The sequence below is a fragment of the Equus caballus genome, chromosome 13 (assembly GCF_041296265.1).
Source record: "Equus caballus isolate H_3958 breed thoroughbred chromosome 13, TB-T2T, whole genome shotgun sequence".
Taxonomy (NCBI): Eukaryota; Metazoa; Chordata; class Mammalia; order Perissodactyla; family Equidae; genus Equus; species Equus caballus.
Genome location: NC_091696.1, coordinates 13191225 through 13209854, shown reverse-complemented (window position 1 = coordinate 13209854; position 18630 = coordinate 13191225). Strand labels below are relative to the sequence as shown.

Genomic DNA, 18630 nt, shown 5'->3' with positions numbered 1-18630 from the left:
AGTTCTAAACTGGAACTGAGCAAGGGGAGAAAATCACCCGATGAAACCAGCAACCTGCAGAGAAGAGGACACGAGTGTGGCAGGCAGCCCACAGGAGGCAAGCGCCCGAGAATGAGCAGGAGGGGGGTTCCTGGGGGAGGGGATAGGGAGAACGGAGCCATTAGAACCATTAGCCACAGGTGACGGGCAGCTGGCTCCTGGCCTGGGGCACAAGTGGCCAGGAGGTACTCAGTGACAGGGGACTTCCAGCTGTCCCTGGGGTCCTGGGTGGAGAAGGCCTGCGAGGGCTGACAGGAAGGCAGGCAGGCTGTGAATACCCTCTCCCTCCTCACTCTCCCAAGGCTGCCAGGGCGCCACACACCTGGCTTTCCTCCCACCTCCTGGCCACTCCCCATCCTGGCACTGACCACCAAATGCTAGAGGGCCCATGGCTCGGTGGTGGGCCCTCTCCTCTTCCCCGCCCAACTCTCTCCTCACTGCTAGGCAATCTCTCGGCTTTAAACATCATCTGAAATATGTGTGAGAACCTCTTGATTTCTCTCTCCCATCCCCTCTCCTGAGATGCATCTCCACTCTCTTCAGTGTCTAACAAGGATCTTGAACAGAACATGGCCCTCCTGCTCAGATCTGCTCCTCTCCGGTCATCCGCTCGGGTGCTCCGGCTGAAACCGAGGCCTCACCCTGGATTCCCGGCTCCCTCACCTCTCCAACAATCTGGACAGAGGCCTGCTGGCTCCAGGATGCACCCAAATCTGTCCACTTCTCGCTACCACCAGGGCCGCCTCCCCGTCCAGGCCACCATCCCCACCACCCTTCTCTTGCCCCGTGGTCCCTCCGCAAACAGCAGCCGCATGAATCTCACATCGCTCTCCTGCTTAGAAGCTTCCAGGCTCCGCCCTGGATGCAGACTGGAAAGCAGCTCCCCTCCGCACTGCGGGCCCTGTGACCCGGGCCCCTGCCCTCTGCCCTCTGCCCTCTGCACTGGCCCCCTGCCAGCGGGTAGTGGAAGCGAGGTCTGTCCATCTGTCTGTCCCCAGGCCTGGTCCTTTCCTGTCCAACACGCAGCAGGAGGACTACGCTCCTCAGACTCGTAAGGACACGGCGAACAGAAAGATGAGCTGATCGAATCCACAGCTGACGCACAGGCAGGGTGACCAAGCTGCCCTGTTTGCCTGGGACTTTGCTGGGTTTAGCACAGAAAGTCCCCTGTCCTGGGAGACCCCTCAGTCCCAGGCAAACCAGGACAGTTGGTCACCCCACAACACAGGGACCAACAGGACCAGGAGCCCAAACGCTCCTCCCAGCCACTGAAGAGGCAGACACCAACAAGGAAGATGAAGTGACAGGCGTTAGGTCCTGCCGTCAGGTCCAAAGAAATCAACCTCACCATTAAGGTGAGATGGACTTGGGGCTCCTCAGCGGAGGTGACAAAGAGAAGGGGCCTCCCAAAGGAGGAGGCAGGCCACTTTATCCGGTGAGATCTCAAGGAGGGGAGGAAGCCACTCTCCGGATGAGTCTGAAGGTCATGTGTGGGCCAGATGGGTGGTCTTGTTTCATGAACAAGAACCGGGTGTTCCCCGGTCTGTGGCAACACCGCTGTGCGACACCTGCCCCGCCACTCAGCTTTCCAGCCTCAGCCTGCCCATCTGCGAGGGAGGCGGGCAGGTAGCACAGATGCTGCCAACACCTGCCCGGGCAACTCCCAGCCTCTGGGGCCACACCCCCAGAGCCCTGAGGTGACAGGCCCGCGGCGGACCCAGGGGACTCTCACGTATGGCCAGGTATGGCCTGGACGCTCTCTGGGGACCTTTCCAGCTCCGACATCCTGACACACTCTGAGCAGCATGGCTTTTCCTGCCCGCCGCCCGCCCCCTCCCTTGCTGGGGATTCCTTGCTCAGATGGTGGCAGCTTTGTTGGCCACTGAGAGCTGGAGGCCAGCCCAGTCCCCGAGCCAAAGATGAGGCGAGTACTTGTGTCCACATCGGTCAGTGCTGTCCCAACCTGAGACAGACCTGCCTGTAGGGGAGGCAGCACGGAGTCAGGCCCACAAAGCCTGCCAGGCCTGGGCTCAGGGCGAAGGCGAGCAGAGAGCACTCCCGCTGGGGTTTCCAATCCCAGACGCCCTGCACACGGCCAGCTGGGAGGTGAAGGGGCGTGTCCTCGTGCCTGTCCTTTCTGCTGCCCACAGCCTGGATGCCTGGCAGACAGGTGCTGGCCCTGGCAGGTACCCCAGCTCCCCAGCGACGTGTGGAGAGATGACTGGGGTTCATAGGGTGGGAGGTGGGGGAAGGGTGTGCAGGCAAAGTCAGGGCTGCACACAAACCTCCCGGCTCAGCCCACTGAAGACCCTGTTGCCCCAGCCACCATCCTGGATGCTCCCTTCATCCAAGGGCTCAACCCCCCCCGCCCCCTCCCTGCTCCACTGCCCGCTCCTCCTTCCTCTTCCAGGCTGAGGAGCCACCCTCAGGCCCACGGGCCACGGCTGCCCACCAGGGCCCCCTTGAGCGGGCCTCGGCCTCCCATGGGAGGCTCCCATCCCGTTTACGCACACTCTGACATCCACGACCTCCAACTACGGAGGGGGCAGGACAGAGGGGACTGTTCCCATTTGAAGGGTGAAGAATCCAAGACCAAGGGGCAGGACATTCTTGTGACCGACAAAGCGAGTGACAAAAAGCCAGGACGAGTCGGGACGTCTGACACACATGGTCCGTTCTCGTTTTCCTCGTCCTCGGGGCTGGACTCCTAATTCAGAGGAATGGGACTGCTGGTGGAGCCCAGGAGTGGTGACAGGCCAGCTGGTGGCTGCTGAGACCTGTGGGGCTAGTCAGCTCCTGGCTGGAGGCACAGAGAGGAGCCAGGGCAGGGCTTGAGCATCTGATGGAGGGAGCCATGTGCCCGTCCTCCACACCACGAGCCCAGGGACTCGGAGCTACACAGACGACACCCAAAGGGGCCCAGAGCCAAAACAGCAAGTGCCCAGGAAGCGGGCCGGCCACCAGCCTCTCTGACGGGCTGGGCACAGGGAAGGGAGGGAGGGAGGGAGTGATGAGGCCCGATCACCAGTTAATTCTCACAAGCACCCTCATCTTACAGAGAAGGACTTTGCGGCTCGAGCACCCTGACCAAAGGCCCCAGAGCCAGGAAGTGGCACAGCCAGGGCCTCAGCCCTGATCACGTCGACTAACTCAGGTCCCTTCCACCCCAAACACTGCCTTCAGCCCATCTCCCTCGGGAACGTCCACTGATTGCTCATCAGACGGGGCCACTGGGAGTGAGAGGGGAGCCCACGCTGCGCTCTGCGACCCTGCCCGGGGTGAGGAGATCCAGGGGGTCGTTTCCCCTTCCTGGGCCTGACCCGAGCCCAGGGCCACCTCTGGCAGAGGCCTTCCTACCCAGGGCAGTGGCCCGGCTGAGACGCTGGCCCTCCAGCCACCCCAGAGCTCAAGAGGTACGAGCTTAAAGAGGCAGGAGTGTGGGTGAGTGTGTGTGTGTGGTGGGGCGTGTGTGCAAGTGTGTGCCTGAGAGCACAGTGATGGGAAGAAAGGAGACCGTGTGCCACACACAGAACAAGAACAGCCCGGCAGAGTGAGGGCGGTAGGCCTGGCCCCCATCAGCTTGGGGTGGAACCAAGAAAAGAGCCCCGCCAGCCCTCCTACAACCAGCGTATCTAGTGGGTGGCGAGCCCCCAGCCGGGTCTTCCCCGGGCCCAAGAGCGCAAGCTGGGCCCTCTGTAGCGGCGGCACAGGTGTTGGGGGCCACACCCCCTTCCGCACACACCTGTTGGACCCCGAGGGCTACATCGGGTGCTCACCAGCTACATAGCTGGGCCACACTGGGACAGAACAGGGAGCACACCTCCCCTGGCCACCTGCTGGGCCGTCGTCCTGAGCAGTGAGCTCAGCCTGCAGCAGCTCAGCTGGGGGCCTGCCTGGCTACCTGTGGGGAGGCCCCGGGGCTGGAGTGATGCTGCCCTGGCCCCCTTGACCCCGTTCACTCAGGACCTCCAGGGAGCCTGCCCCGGGGCTGGGCAGACTCAGAAATTAATCAGAGAGCCCTGCCCACCCTCCTAGAGCTCGTCCCTGTCCACAAAAAATTACAGGAGTGTGAAAGGAGGACAAGTGGAGAAGTTTGCCCAGGCAGAGCCTGAAGCAGGGAGCAGAGGCTACCTCATTATACTGAAACAGTTTCTGCTTATTTAGCTTCAGGGGAGTAGAAGTCTCCAAACAAGGTGCCCCTGAGGTGATGACTGTTCAGATGGGTTTTGAAGGGTGAAGAGGAGTTCTCTGGGAGCTCAAGTAGGACAATACTGTCATTTCTGTGGAGAGAGGCAGAGAGAAGAAGCTTGGCTTGGAGGTACACCACTTTCAGTCCATGAGTAAAGGGAGGTATTTGGTTGTACTCATGGAGTATCCACTCTAGAGGGTCAATCTTAAGATGAGAGAGGACGCTCTGGCCCTTGCCAGAATGGGCAAGGGGGAAAGGAAGCCAGGGAGGGTGTACCCGACAAGCACCTCTCTGACCCAGAGGTGAGTGTGAGCCCTGGCAACCCAGACACACACACACGCACAGGTGCACACACGTGTGTTACAAGTCCTCCCTCGGCCCACCCAGCACAGTCCACTGACTCAGGAAGACCCTCAGGGAGAGGGCGCCCGGCAGGCAGGCCACGCGGCCCCGGCCCGGCAGCACCAGCACATAGACCATCAGGACACAAGCCTTGCCCCCGGGGGAGCACTGTCCTGTCTGGAGTCACTGCCACACCGGGAGCCGACACCACCCTTGCTCCTGGTCTCACTGCTCTCCCTCGGTGCCCCCAACAGCAGCCCACAGGCCCCGGACACGCCATCCTCTGGCCTCTGGGCCTCAGCAGTTCCCGGCCCCTCATAAGAGACACCCCTCCCGCGGCCTGCCCCCTCCAGCCATGTCAGGCACGTTGGTGCCTCCTGGCCTGACCCTCCAGGCTGGCCGCTGCTCTTGGCTGGGAACCCACAGCTCCTTGTTCCCTCCTCCCCTGCAACTCTCCCTCCACCAGGATGCAGAGGTATCTGGGCCCCCCCGAGACCACCAGCTCCTGTGTGCCCCCAGTACCAGCCTGGCACAGAGAACTGGGGCTGGAAAAGCGTCCGAGGGCAGGGACTGTCTAGGCACGCTGGGGAAGATCAGAGATACAAGGAAGGCGACTGGGGGGGGGCACTCTGGGCAAGGGCAGTTGGACAAAGACACTGAGGCACGAGTGGGCACAATGTGGCGTGGGGTTCTGGGTGAGGCTGGGAGGCGAGCTGGCGCAGACTGACAAAGCACTTTCAACACAGACGGCGGTCAGGTTTGGACTGTCCAGCAGGCAACACCCCATGTTCTGTCCTACCCTCGGCCCCAGAGCCTGGGCCTGCACTTCAGAGGGTCCTGCTCCAGCCCTCCTCCCAGGGGCCTCCAGCCTGCGAGTCGATGCAGACAGGCCCACCCAGAGCCCGAGTCCACTGGCACTCAGGCCCCAGGGGCGTCTTCTCTGGTCTGTCTTCCCGTGGTGGCTTTTAAACACAGCGGCAAGTTCTCTGACACTTCTCCCATCAAGTGGTGACACCCAATTCCCTTCCTCTTGAATACAGGTCTTAACAACTCACTTCCAACGGAGAAGCCTGGGGAAGTGCCGCCACGTGACCTCGAAGGCCAGGTCCCGAAAGGCACCAGCTTCACCCAGATTCTTGCTGTCTTCGACACGCTCAGCCCTGGAGCCCTGAGCCGCTGTGTGAGGCGTCCAGCCATCCTGACACCATGGGGTCAGCTCATGACAGGTCAAGTGGTGCCTACGGAGACCCAGCTCTCCCAGGCTGCCCATCAGACCGGTGAGGAAGGAAGTGCTCGACGAACCCAACTCCAGCCATCTTTGGACTGCAACCGCAGAAGGGACCTTGAGCATGAACCACCTGGCCGAGTCCAGTCAAGCCCTAAACTGAGAGATTAAAAGGAGAACCGACCGAGGTCTGGCATTGCTAAACAGCCCCGCCCCCCGCCGAGGGCAGACCATGCAGAGGCAGGAGCACCCCCAAGGGGCTGCTGCTTGGGAGGGTGGAGAGAGCTTGGTCTATGTTTGGGGTGTCCACAGACATGTACACAAGGCACCCCCCCAGTGTGGGGGAGGGCTGAGACAGGAAGAGAAGGGGTGGGTCGGCTGGAATCTCCATGTGCCCCCCTCTTCCTAGCCGGTATATTTTTATTTTTTATTTATTTATTTTTGAGGAAGATTAGCTCTGAGCTAACATCTGCTGCCAACCCTCCTCTCTTTGCTGAGGAAGACTGGCCCTGAGCTAACGTTCGTCCCCATCTTCCTCTCCTTTATATGTGGGACGCCTACCACAGCATAGCTTTTGCCAAGCGGTGCCATGTCCGCACCCGGGATATGAACCAGCGAACCCCAGGCCACCGAGAAGCGGAATGCGTGCACTTAACCGCTGCGCCACCGGACCAGCCCCTTCGTAGCTCGTATATATTACGGGACAGCTGGCTACCAGGACGCTGCTCAAATTTGCCGATAAGGACTCGTGGCCCCAAAATGGCACCCGAAGACAATCACGTTCTGAGCCTGAAACGCCATGTGTACAGAGAAAGCGCTTCTGCAGATGTGACTAAATTAATGACCTTGAGATGGGGAGATGACCCTGGATCGCCCAGATGGGCCCTAAAGGCCATCGCACACACCGTTAGGAGGGCGAGGGACATGTGACACATCCGGGAGAGAAGGCCACATGAAGATGGAGCAGAGAGACGGGAAGAAGCTGGCCTTGGAGACCGCGTGACGCAGCCAGAAGCCCAGGAACGCCACACCCGTGGAAGCAGGAGGAGGCCAGCATGAGCCTCCCCAGAGCCTCCAGGGAGCACAGCCCCCCGAGGCCTGGATCCAGCCCCAGGGGCGCTGATTTTGGTTCTGGCCTCCAGAGCTGTGAGAATAAATTTCGGTTGTTTGAAGGCACCGGGTCTGCGGTGGTTTGTTACAGCAGCCTCAGGAACGGAGCCAGCACCCCTTCGCTCCCCACACGCTGCCCGCAAATCCTGCTCCACGCCCTCAGCCCCCTGGACACAGCGTCCTCAGCTCAGACCTCAGCAAAGCGCAGGCCTGGCTTTGCCAGAAAGTTCTGCAATCCCTTCCCCATTGGAAGCCCCAGGAACCACCACTGGAAAGAGCTGGAGCTTTCTGGATGCCGGGGGAGCACCTCTGACTCAAATCTCACTGCCCTGCGTCCCAGCTGGGCGCCGGAGCCGGCAAAAAACAAATTCCCTCCAGCACCACGGAAAAGGCAAAGACAGGAGCATCCGCTACCCAAACACGCCCCCGCGCCATCGCCGCCAGATGCTCGCGTTTCCTGAAAAAGACGCTTGAGAGAACAAACAGAAAGACACTTCTCCGTGTGAGGGGGAGGGGCGGCCCTCCTCCCCAGCAGCCACAACACCCCCACCGCACACTCCATCTCCCACCCAGGGGCTGCCCCATGGGGATGCAATTGCTCAGGGCCTGAACTCCTGTCCCCTCCCCACTGTCCACCCATCGCTGCAGCTGGCAGGGAACAAGCAGGCCACAGCCCTGACATCCCCTCCTGTCGGCGCAGGCAGGCACCGGGTGGGGCTTCGGGAGGGGGTCTCACTCCAGCCATAGTGCAATGGAATGCAGTCTGGACTTGTGGTCGAGATACCCGAGTCCCAACCCTGGCTCTGACCCCAAGCTGCTTCCCGCCTCCCTGCTAACAGAGCCCCAGCGTGTCCTGGCATCTAAAGGCAGGTGCCTGGGGCAGCGAATCTCAGTGATGCTCTCCGGCAAACCCGTTCCCTCCCCTGGGACCGGATTAAGGAGATGAGGAATCCAATCCTGCCAACGAGACACAAGGGCTTCTGGGGAAGTTTTCCTTGCTCTTAGAAAGGGACTAGGGGATGGCCCGGTGGCGCAGCAGTTAAGTGCCCACGTTCCGCTTCTCGGCGGCCCAGGGCTCGCCGGCCAGGATCCCGGGTGCGGACATGGTATGCTTGGCAAAAGTCATGCTGTGGTAGGCATCCCCCATATAAAGTAGAGGAAGATGGGCATGGATGTTGGCTCAGGACCAGTCTTCTTCAGCAAAAAGAGGAGGACTAGCAGTAGTTAGCTCAGGGCTAATCTTCCTCAAAAAAAAAAAAAAAAAAGAAAGGGACTGAAACCAGGGGGTCCTCCTTCTTCTGCATGAGACTCCCCCAACCATGACAGCCTTCTGGGGACCACGAGAGGAGCCAGCCCAGGAGGCGATACCATTCCCTGGAGGACAGCAGAGTGGACCTCTGGAAGAACTTACCCTTCATGACCCGAGCCGCCACCTCTGGGCTTCAGGTTGGACAATCAAAGTCCATACTGCTTGAGCCACTTTTAGTGGAGGTTCTTCCCCCCACCCCCACAGCTGTATACACAGGTGAAAATCACCATGCTTGACATCACGCTTTTTTAAAGATAAAAAGCATCCTAGTTAAGTCAGCCTTTACCAGCTGGAAAGTCACCTAGTTGTGTCATCTGCTGGTCTATTTCACATCAGACCACGCTTCCCTTTCCAGTCGGTGACCAGAGTGGTCATCCCGTTTGGTGATCTACCCACAGCAACAATCTAGGATTCTGCGGCAGATGCTGTAGCTGGCTCCCTCCACCCCCGTTTGACCCTCCTCTCCCCTCCCACAGAGGAGTGTTGGCTGGCCAATCTCCTCCACTTGCTGCCTGGCGGCCTGCAGCCCCTTCAGACCAGGACGACCAAGGCCAGCGCCTAGGAGGGAAGAGCCAGAGCCAGAGGTGCTGGCCCCTCAGATGTCCCTGAGCAGCTGCCCCAGGTGTGGACTGCCCATCTCAAGGCTTCGTGTTACAGGAGAAAACCAACCCTCACTTCCCAACTCCATCCGGTTACCTGCAGCTGAACACACTCTTAATGGAAACAGATTCCACGGAACGTGTTTTCAAAGTTACATTCACTTTTGGCTCCACTTGAGGCAACAGCCTCTGTTTTACTGTCTTCCTCATACCATCCTGCTATAGTTTGTTTCTTTATGAGTCTTTCAAATCACTTCTGAAATAAGATGGAATATAAATAAATAAAAATAAAACAATCCATTAACCTTTTAAAAGCTCTGGCACCGGGCCCATTCAAGGAGAGAAAAGCCCCACCTCCCGGGAGCTGGTCTGACAAGCAAGTTCTTGAATCGCCCTGAACCTTCTCTCCTCACCTGGAAAATGGGGCAAAGCAGACCCCTCCACTGCTCTGTCGGAGGATTAAATCATGTTAGTTGAACTGGAATCTATTCTTAAAGACTTCAGTTTTCAAGACTCCTGATAAATCCCACTGTCGCCCAATCCTTGCCATCAACGGACGTTCGTCCAAGCTTCAAATCCAAGCCCCTCCGGCCACAGCCTCATCCGCCTCCTCCTCAGGGGGCATCGCGAGACGGCAGAGCCCGGTCACCCTTCACTCTGCCGCGACCCCACAAGGAAGCTTCCTTCCTCCACCCCAAGGCACCCGGCTCCTGGCCCTCAGGGTCGGAGGGCTCCCACCCTGCTCTGGGCTCGCACCCAAGGCCGGAAGAAGTCTCTGTGGGTGCTGGACGGACAGACTGGATAAGGGGTTGAAAGAGGTGACTTCTCGGGTCCATTCCTGCTGAGAGCCTATATTATTGCAATGTTGATAAAAATAATAAAATAATAATGGTCTCAAAGAGACATCTGTACACCCATGTTCATAGCATTACTCCAATAGCTAAAAGGTGGAAGCAACCCAAGTGTCCGTCAACAGACGAATGGCTAAGCAGAATGTGGTATACACATACAATGGAGTATTACTCAGCCTTAAAAGGGAAAGAAATTCTGACACGTGCCACAACATGGATGAACCTTGAGGACATCATGCTAACTGAAATGAGCCAATCGCAAAAAGACAAATACTGCATGAGTCCAATTATACGAGGTCCCTGGAGCAGGCATTCACAGAGACAGAACGCAGAACGCTGGGCGCCAGGGGCTGGGGGCGGGGGAGTGGGGAGTTAGTGTTAATGGGGACAGAGTTTCAGTTTCGGAAGATGAAAACAGTTCTCGAGACCGGGTGCACAACCATGTGAACGCACCTACCACCACCAAATGGCACACTGCAAGACGGTTAGGACATAAGTTTTGTGAGATGTATGTTTTACCACAATTAAAAAAACCAATAATAATGGTGGCTGCCGCCATTGACTGAGCAGTCAGGCAACATTCTTCACGCCAGGCCCGGGATGCCCACGTGCCCCCAAGCCTGGAGTCCATGAGTGGCTCCTGCAGGCCCACACCAAGTCCAGGCTCATTATCGTCACACTGCAGAAGCTACAGGGATACCTGGCCTGGGGGATGCGGGCAGAGGTCAAGGACAGTTCACCTTTGCTTTACGAACAAAGGGAGGCTGGTCGGTCAACAGGATCGGAAGAGCAAACTTCACCCACTCAGAAAATAAACTCTCAGGGATTCCAAGTACACTCAGCGTCACAGTGTCCAGAGCAGGACGGCCCCTCACCCACGTCCGTGTGCATCTGGGGAAAGCAAGGCCCATGGGGCTGGCCTGCACCCCCGCGCAGCCTGGCGCCACACACAGCCAGGTCTCCCACGCGCTTCCTCGTGCTCGTCGGTGCGAACCTTTCCTACTCCCCCGAGTGGGGCCTCCAGGGAAACAAACTTTCTTTGTCCAAAAACGGGCAATAATTCACACGGTTTCCCGTCCAGGACAGCGTCCACGTGTCTGCTCCCACCGCGTCCTCCCCGGCGCCCGCGCTGTTGAAAAAGACCTCAGCCCTGTGAGCGAGCCACAGCCACACGCAAGGCCCCGCGGACCCTCTCAAACACAGCGAAAGATCCAGGTGTGAAAAGTCAGTGGTAGGAGCCCGTTGCCATAAGGTTCAAACACAGGCCAAACGCCAGGGTCAGAAGCCGGGATGGCGGTTGTCTTTGTGGGGTTGTGGCTGGAAGGGGGCATGAGAGGGCTTCTGGGGGGCTGGAAAAGTTGTGTTTCTTGGTCTGGGTGCTGGTTACCCGGGTGATTTGGTTTCTAAAATTTTATCGAGCCGTTTACTTACAATAAATAGCTTTTTTCCTCAATAAAAAGTTTTAGAAAGGTATCAGGTGTTGGGGCCCTGGTGAGGCAGTGGACAAAAGGAAAGCTGTCGTGACGCACCTTGAGGGTTCACCGAGGTCCCACCCTTTGATGTGCTACTTCTAATTCCATCACTTTATCCTGAGAAAATTATCCCAAACGCAAAGATTTACGTGCAAAGGCGTTTCACCAAAGCATGTCCACACACCACACACAGAGGGAACCGGCGGACAACCCAAGCGCCCCATGGGGCTAAAGTGACATCACACAGATGAGCGACCTCAGGGACACGGCAAAGCCTGGGGTGGACACTCCAGACCGTTCCTCTTGGGGGGCTGGATCCACGTGTGATTTCTTCCCTCCACTTTTCTGTATTTTGTGAATTATCTGAGAGAAGGTGGTTTCACTTTTGCAATTTGGAAAGAAATAAGAGAAACCTCATTCTTAAAAAAAACTTTAAAAATAACCAACCCACCCACACAGCTGCCCTAGCCCCAGGCCAGGAAAGCAGGCCCAGGCCGGGCAAAGGGCAGACCCAGAGCAGCACGTGCCTCAGGTGCTTCCTGGGGAAACTGAGGGAGGAGGAGCCGGGGAAGGGCAGATCTGTGGCCTGGCCATGGGAAACCCCATCTCCCCGGGACCAGGCCGGACCATGCCTGGGCTCTGGGCTCTAAGACAACGAAGAAAACCCTCAAACTCAGGTTTCCCCACTGCTCTGCAGCCCCAGAGTAGATGGGAGGAGTGCTGCTGGCAGGAGGGGAGTCCGGGTTCTGGGGGCAGACAGCTCTCCAGGGTCAGGTTTCTGCCCCGATATTTAAAGCCTGGCTTCCAGCCGGCGGGCAGGGGCAGCCACCGCCGGCGTGACCAGGATGAGAAACCGCAATCCCGACTCGGCCCGTGTGCCTATGGCAACTGGTGGCCTTGGAGACTAAGCTCCTGGCTCCTCAGCAGGGCCTCCCCGGGCGGGGCCCGCTCTCGCTGCAGAGGCCCTGGGCTGGGGACCAGGACCCATCCCTCTCCCAGCAGAGGAGGGGCACCCGGCCTTGCGGGGGTGCCCCTGGCCAGGCTCACAACACAAAGGCCCCCACGGCCACAGCCCCCGCCACACCTACCCCCCAACTCATAGTCACATCCATGGGAGGTGGCCACACCCACCCCCCAACACCATCGCACTTTATCTACACAGCGCTGGGCAGACAGCAGGTGCTCCTGCCCTTGAGAGAGTCCCAGGCTGGGAAGAGAGAGGACAATTGCAATAAAACAGACTATTTAAAGAAAAAAGATTAAAATGCAGCATGATCCACCTTAAGTTGTGGTTGCATGTCTATACACACCGGTAAAAACTCATCATGCTGGACACTTAAGATTTACACATTTTACTGTAAGTAAATTACACTCCAGTTAAAGATAAAAATAAGTGACATGCAAGAAGCACAGGATGGCGGATTGGGCAGTCAGGGAGGCTCCTTGCTGGAGGTGACACCCGAGCTGAGTGGAACGTCACGTCACGGGGGATCAGGAGTCTGCAGGGGAGGAGCAGAGCCGGGGGACCCGTGTGTAGGCACTGCTCATGGACAAGGGGGACAATGGCCCTGCCCCCCTCTCTCCCGCCCCCAGCGCTCACCTCCCTGGAAACAAAGGCTGAGCAAATACACTAAGGCCCATCTGAAGGAGCGCCAAATTACTGCCTGCCCAGGAAACCCAACCACCAGCCGGCCGCCCACGTGTCTCAGTCAGGGCCAGGGCGGGGCAGGGCAGGCACTGGGCCGGCTCTGCATGGTGGAACCTCCAGGTCAGGGCAGGAAATGGTGGGCGAAGAGACAGGCTCGGCCATGGGGGTTAGGTCAACGGCCTCAGAAGGTCATCATTTAGGGGACGGGAACCACCAGAGGGTTTGGAGTGGGGGCAAGACGTGGTCAGTGCAGGGGATTCTGGAAGGACACAGCAGGCCCATTACAGGGGGCAGGACTAGAGCCAGGGGACCGGGGGTTACCAAGCTCCTGCAACGGTCCGGGCCAGAGACGGCCAGGTCTCAGGGAGACGGCAGCAGTGGGACGGAGAGGGTGGATTTGACGGGGGAGAAGAGCAGAGCTTTGTGACCGAGAGGACGGGGGTCCTGAGAGGGAGGAGCCTGGAGTGATGCCTGAGTTTCTGGTTCCGATGATGGAGTGGACGTCAGTGCCCCCAGATCAGCAGGGAACAGAAGAGGGGAGACTGAGAGGCTGAGTCTGGGGTCAGGAACGCTACCTGTATGTAACCTGTGGGTGGTCAGGGGCTGGGGGCTTGGTGGGGCGCTCTGGGCTGAAGGGACAAGATCTGAGAGATCCAGGGAGGGGCAGCAAAGGCCCCCGCATGGATTAGACTGCCCAGGGAGAACGTAATCAGAGGGAAACTGAGGACAACGGACAGTTGAGAGTCAGAGGAGGGGAAAAGATGGGGCCCCAGGGGTGAGAGATCAGAGGTCAAAGGTCAAGAGGCTGGAAAGAGGTGGAGGCCTCCAGGTCTGGGTGAGAAAGGAGGTAGAGAAAGAAGAGGTGAAGAGGGCTCCAAATGGCTTCATTGAGGAGGAGAAAACTGGATCCACAGAGGGTGGATGGACACACACAGTCTCTCAGCTGGGGGCCAGGCCTCCCAGGTCCTTCCACATGGATCCCAAAGCCTCTGAGTTCAGGACACAGGCCCACTGCCAATCTCAGATGACGCAGGGTCCCCACCCCAGGGCCGCTCATTCCATCGACGGGAAGGCGTGTGCGGGACGGTGGAGGGGAACGAGAGGCCAACCCAGAGAGGTGGAGGGAGGCAGCTCCCCAGCTGCCCTGATAGAACATGCGCACGTGGGGGCCAGGATTACGTTTGGTTCACGCTGTGCCCCAGAACCAGAGCAGGCTCTCCAGACACACGTGCTGCGTGGATGAGCGAGGAGCCAAACAAAGTGGAGTCTGAGCGGGGGCAGATGAAACACGGAGCTGAGCCAAGCTCCACCATCCTGGCACCCCCAGCCCCCTACACCCATGTCTGCGCCCTGTCTGCTCCAGGCTGCCCCCTCCTCACGTGGACAGGGGAGCGCCTGGGCTTCGGGGTCAAGCAAGGCTGGGATGGAGTCCCTGCCTGGCTGCTACCAGCCCGTGGCTTCCATGGAGGCACTCAAACCCTCCACGCCTCAGCTTCTCAAGAGCAAGATGGCGCCACCAGTTTAGCCGCTGTCAGCACCGTGGGGACCGCACAGCCTCGTGTGAAGAGCACCTGGCACAGGGCCTGGAGCTCAGCCACGCTCGTTAAGGAACGGCAGCGATCTCGTGACGACTGCCTTGCGCTGACATCACCTGCTGAGCTGCTGTCCTCCCCTGGCATCACTGCGTCTCGTCAACTCCGGGCTGGTGCAGCAGGTCCCCCCTACACGCGGGGGCCCCGGGTGGGACACGCAGGCCCAGCACCCCGCCCTGCTGTGCTGGCTGACCCGTGGCAGCTCGTCACTGTGCAAATGTGTGTAAATATGTACTGGTTCTGACGCATCTGCAGGGCTTGGGGCTGGGTGTCAGGAGACGGTGGGAGGAGGCCAGTATGGGGTGGTGCCAGCCCCAGGGCGATCCTGTCTCTCGAAGGCCCCCTCGCCAGACGTAAACAGGCCTTCTCAGAAGGGTGAGCGAGGCCGAGGAGGAGCATCAGGCCATTTCTTGTCGGGAAGAGGCTGGGCAGAAAAGAGCGTGCGGCTTGTGGGTGATCTAATCCCGGGGCGCTGGTGACAACCGGACCCCGCCCTCCTCCTGCTGGCTTCCAGTGCCCCAACCTGAGCCAGGGGAGGGGCAGGGTCCCAGGGAAGGCCAGGCCCTGCGGTGGACTGGGATCAGCAGACCTGGCCCCTAACTCCAGATGCCATCCCAAACTAGCGCCAGGGTGCTGCCCTGCTCTGGGCCTCAGTTTCCCCATCTGTACATTGAGAACTTGTGCTAGAAGTTCTCCAAGGGCCTTCTCACCTCCCAGCCCAGGTGGAAGGACCACCACGACCCCTCCCCTGGTGTCTGGCCTCCAGACCTGCCCTGACCACTGATCAGTCACCCTGTCCCTCTCACTCGCTCATTTCTGGCCTGTCCACAGCCCTGCCCCAACCCAAATGCCCTCCAGCCCCTCACTCCTGTTCTTGCTCCTTTAAATCCCAATGCCACATGGCCAGGAGCCTTTCCTCCTGCACTCTCCAGCCAGGGCTCCCCGAGTCCCGGTGCTGGCCTGCCCACCTCCCTGGGCCTCGTACCCATCTATTGGATGCTGTGGGACACCACCCCACTGCATGGTGTTTTCACAGCACCTGCTCTGCCCCAGACTGGAACGGGGGGGGCAGGTCTAGCCCCACCCCGGGAGCTCCCAGGCAGGAGAAGAAGCCGAGGTTACAAATAGTGACCCACATCAGAGAGGAGGCCATCTCCGTCCAGACGTCCATCCATCAGGCAGGTGTCACCTACACCTGCCGCCTCTCAAGGCCTTCTCGCCCTCTGCCCCTGCTCTTGCACACGCGCACACACACATAGCAGCTAATGCCTGACAGGGCCTCGAGCCCCATTCCTCCCTCCCACAAATACACTAGTCCCCCTTATCCATAGTTTCTCTTTCCACAGTTTCACTTACTCGTGGTCAACCATGGTGTGAAAATATTAAATGGAAAATTCCAGAAATAAACAATTCATAAGTTTTAAGTTGCGCACCATTCTGAGTAGCGTGATGAAATCTCGTGCTGTTCCACTCCACCCCGCCTGGGTCGTGAACCATCCCTTTGTCCAGCGGATCCAGGCTGTACACCTCCCTGCCCGTTAGTCGCTTAGGAGCCACCTCGTTATCAGATCGACGGGCCCAGTATCGCAGTGCTTGTGTTCAAGTCACCCTCATTTTACTTAATAGTGGCCCCAAAGCGCAAGAGTAGCGATGCTGGCAATTGGGACATGCCAAAGAGAACTTACTGTTGTGAATCTCCTCCTGTGCCTAATTCATGAACCAAGCTTCATCACGGCCATATGCACAGGAGAAAACACAGTCGATACAGGGTTCGTTCGGTACCATCTGCGGCTTCAGCATCTGCTGGGGGTCTTGGAAGGCATCCCCACAGAGAAGGGGGAACTTGGGTAGTTAAGTATGGATTATGGGCTCACTGTGTGCACTAAGGAAGGCCCCTCACCAGATGGGGAAGACAGGGCCACGCAGTCCATCCTGGGGTGTCCTGGTGAAGTCCCTGCCACCCTGCTGGATCAGGCGGTTGGCTCACATTAATGACCGGTCCCAGGGGGATGACACACATTCTTTTGGGCTGGACGCTCACACGCGCCCACGCAGGTGCACCAGTCATCCCCTCCCTCCGTCAGAGCTTTCCCACACTATCACGTCTGACGCCCCAGCACCCTGCGAGGGAGGCAGGACAGGGACCATCACCCCTCCCACGCTGGACAACAGAGGCCAAGTGCATGAGTGACCTGCCCACGATGACACAGGGAACTCGTGGGAGCTAGGACTGTGCCGACGTCCAAGCCCTGTTCCACGACCTGTCCCTCCCCTCCCGTGCGCGTGCGGGCTTGTGCACACACTCACCACAGTGCTTCTCCAAGCCCCAATCCCACCTCTGCCCTCACTGGGGTGAGGAGAGCCTGGCCACCTCCAGCCACTCAGGATGACACGGGGCTCACCCGAAGCTGTAGCCCGGTGCTGTGATTCTGCAAAGTGACCCCTGCCTGCCCTTCTCTCCCACCCAGGGAGGGGGACAGCCTGCAGGAGCCCAGCCCAGGCCACACCGTCCCCTACCCAGAACCCAACAACTGATGACAGGCAGCCCCTCACCAAAAGCCCGTGGACTCAGGGGCGTGCAGGGGGCCGCCCTCGGGAGAGCCGGCTCTAGTGGAGGCTCTGCCGCCCCACTGGCTGTGTGATGCTGGGCCACTTGGTTCCCCTCTCTGGGCTTCAGTCTCCTCCTCCAATAACGATAAAGACATTGATGGCACCCTGCCCCTTCCTCCCTCCAGAGCAGTGGTGGGAGGTGACAGCCAGTCCCCAAAGGAGACTTTCTATCCAAACCCCATCTTGGCCTCAGACCTAGTGGAACCTGTCTTTCCCGTGAAGCCTCAGCCACACTATGGCCAGCAGCAGCAGCCATGTGACTACCCAGTGCTGCGCTGCTAGTGGCCTTCTTTCAGTCCCCCACCCTACCAGCACGACCCTACAAGTACCATGGCCCCCTCCTCATTTGACAGATGAGGACACAGGTGCTCAGAAAGGCTGAGTAACTTGCCCAAGGTCACATAGCCCCAAGGGTCATGGGCCAGCTTCAAAGCACAGTCTGCCAGAAGGAGCAGATGCCCCTGACCCCCTACGACGCCCCTGAGTGGTCCCCCAGGCTCGGCTCGCCGTCCAGTGACTCGCACACAGAGATCTCCAGGCTGGCACACTCCCACGGGCTCACGCCAACCTGTCTTTTCTGCCTCCCGCCGGAGGGCAATGGGCTCCAGGACAGGGGCCAGCCCTCCTCTCTGGGGTTGCAGTGAGGGCCAAGGTGGGCTTCCTGGAGGCATTGTGGGCCCTGACAACCAGAAGGGACCCCAGAGGTACAAAGACCATTTCTGAGCCAAAAACAGGGCCGAGAGCCCAGGGAGAGGTCCTGTGCGGCTGAGATGGCGGGCCTTCTGGGATGCTGGGGCGGGTTACAGAGACCGCAGAGGAGAATCCCAGGGGCGGCCAACCCTCCACACAGACCCCAGGCCCCGGGTCACCCAGTCGGCCCCCCTCATCTCGGCAGCGGACGCAAAGCCAAGAAAACGGGAACGAACAGTCGCTGGTTTCACGCCCACAAAGTTACCCCATCTGAAGCCTGGGACGAGAAAAGCACCCCCTTCCGAAGCTCTGTCCCCACAGAGGGGCATGTCACAGGGTGGGGTCACAGCCCTGCCCCAGCACCCCGTGCCCTCGGCCACTGGGCTCCGAGGTTCCAGCCTCCGAGGCCTGAGGAGTGAGAACGCGCCTCGTGGGGCCGACAGAGCCCTGGATGGGCTCCCGACAGGGGCAGCGGGCACCCGGACATGGCCAGCGCCAAGCCCACCCGCCCCGCAGTCCCACCTGAAGAGGAAAGGAGGTCAACTGTCCTGAGGTCCCTTCCAGCCCTAACAGTTGAGGATACACTCCATCCAGGCGGTTCAGGGCAGGGAGAGGGGAGCCGCAGGAGGGGCCCCCAGAGCCCTGGCCACAGTCACAGGAGCCGTCCTGGAAGACAGACCCAAACCCAACAGCCACCTGTAAACGGGACAGTGGCACCAGCTAGAACAAACGTGGGGTTAATCTGGAAAGGCTGGTTCCAAGATCACGGGGTTCTTTAAACTGAGGTGTAATATACACACAGGGAAATTCACTCTTTCAGCGCATAGTTCCATGAGATTTTACAAACGCACACTCACGTAACTGCCACACGCCCGTCCCATCGACACCCCAAACTCCCCCACGCCCGAGTCAACCTGCCCCACCCCACCCCAGGCAACCCCCGGCCTGCTCTGT

The 18630-nt window shown here is 59.3% G+C and overlaps 1 protein-coding gene across 15 annotated transcripts in view; it reads right to left on the bottom strand.

Annotated features, from left to right (window-relative positions):
• Window positions 1–18630, bottom strand: part of GTF2IRD1 (GTF2I repeat domain containing 1) — a 110298-nt gene that overhangs the window by 79834 nt on the left and 11834 nt on the right. The window contains exon 1 of one of the 15 annotated variants that reach the window (XM_070231745.1): window positions 4171–4319. The exons of the other annotated variants lie outside the window; for them this stretch is intronic. The gene's annotated coding sequence lies outside the window, so the exon portion shown is untranslated. Of the gene's footprint in view, window positions 1–4170; window positions 4320–18630 lie in introns of those variants that run through there. 15 annotated transcript variants of the gene reach the window in all.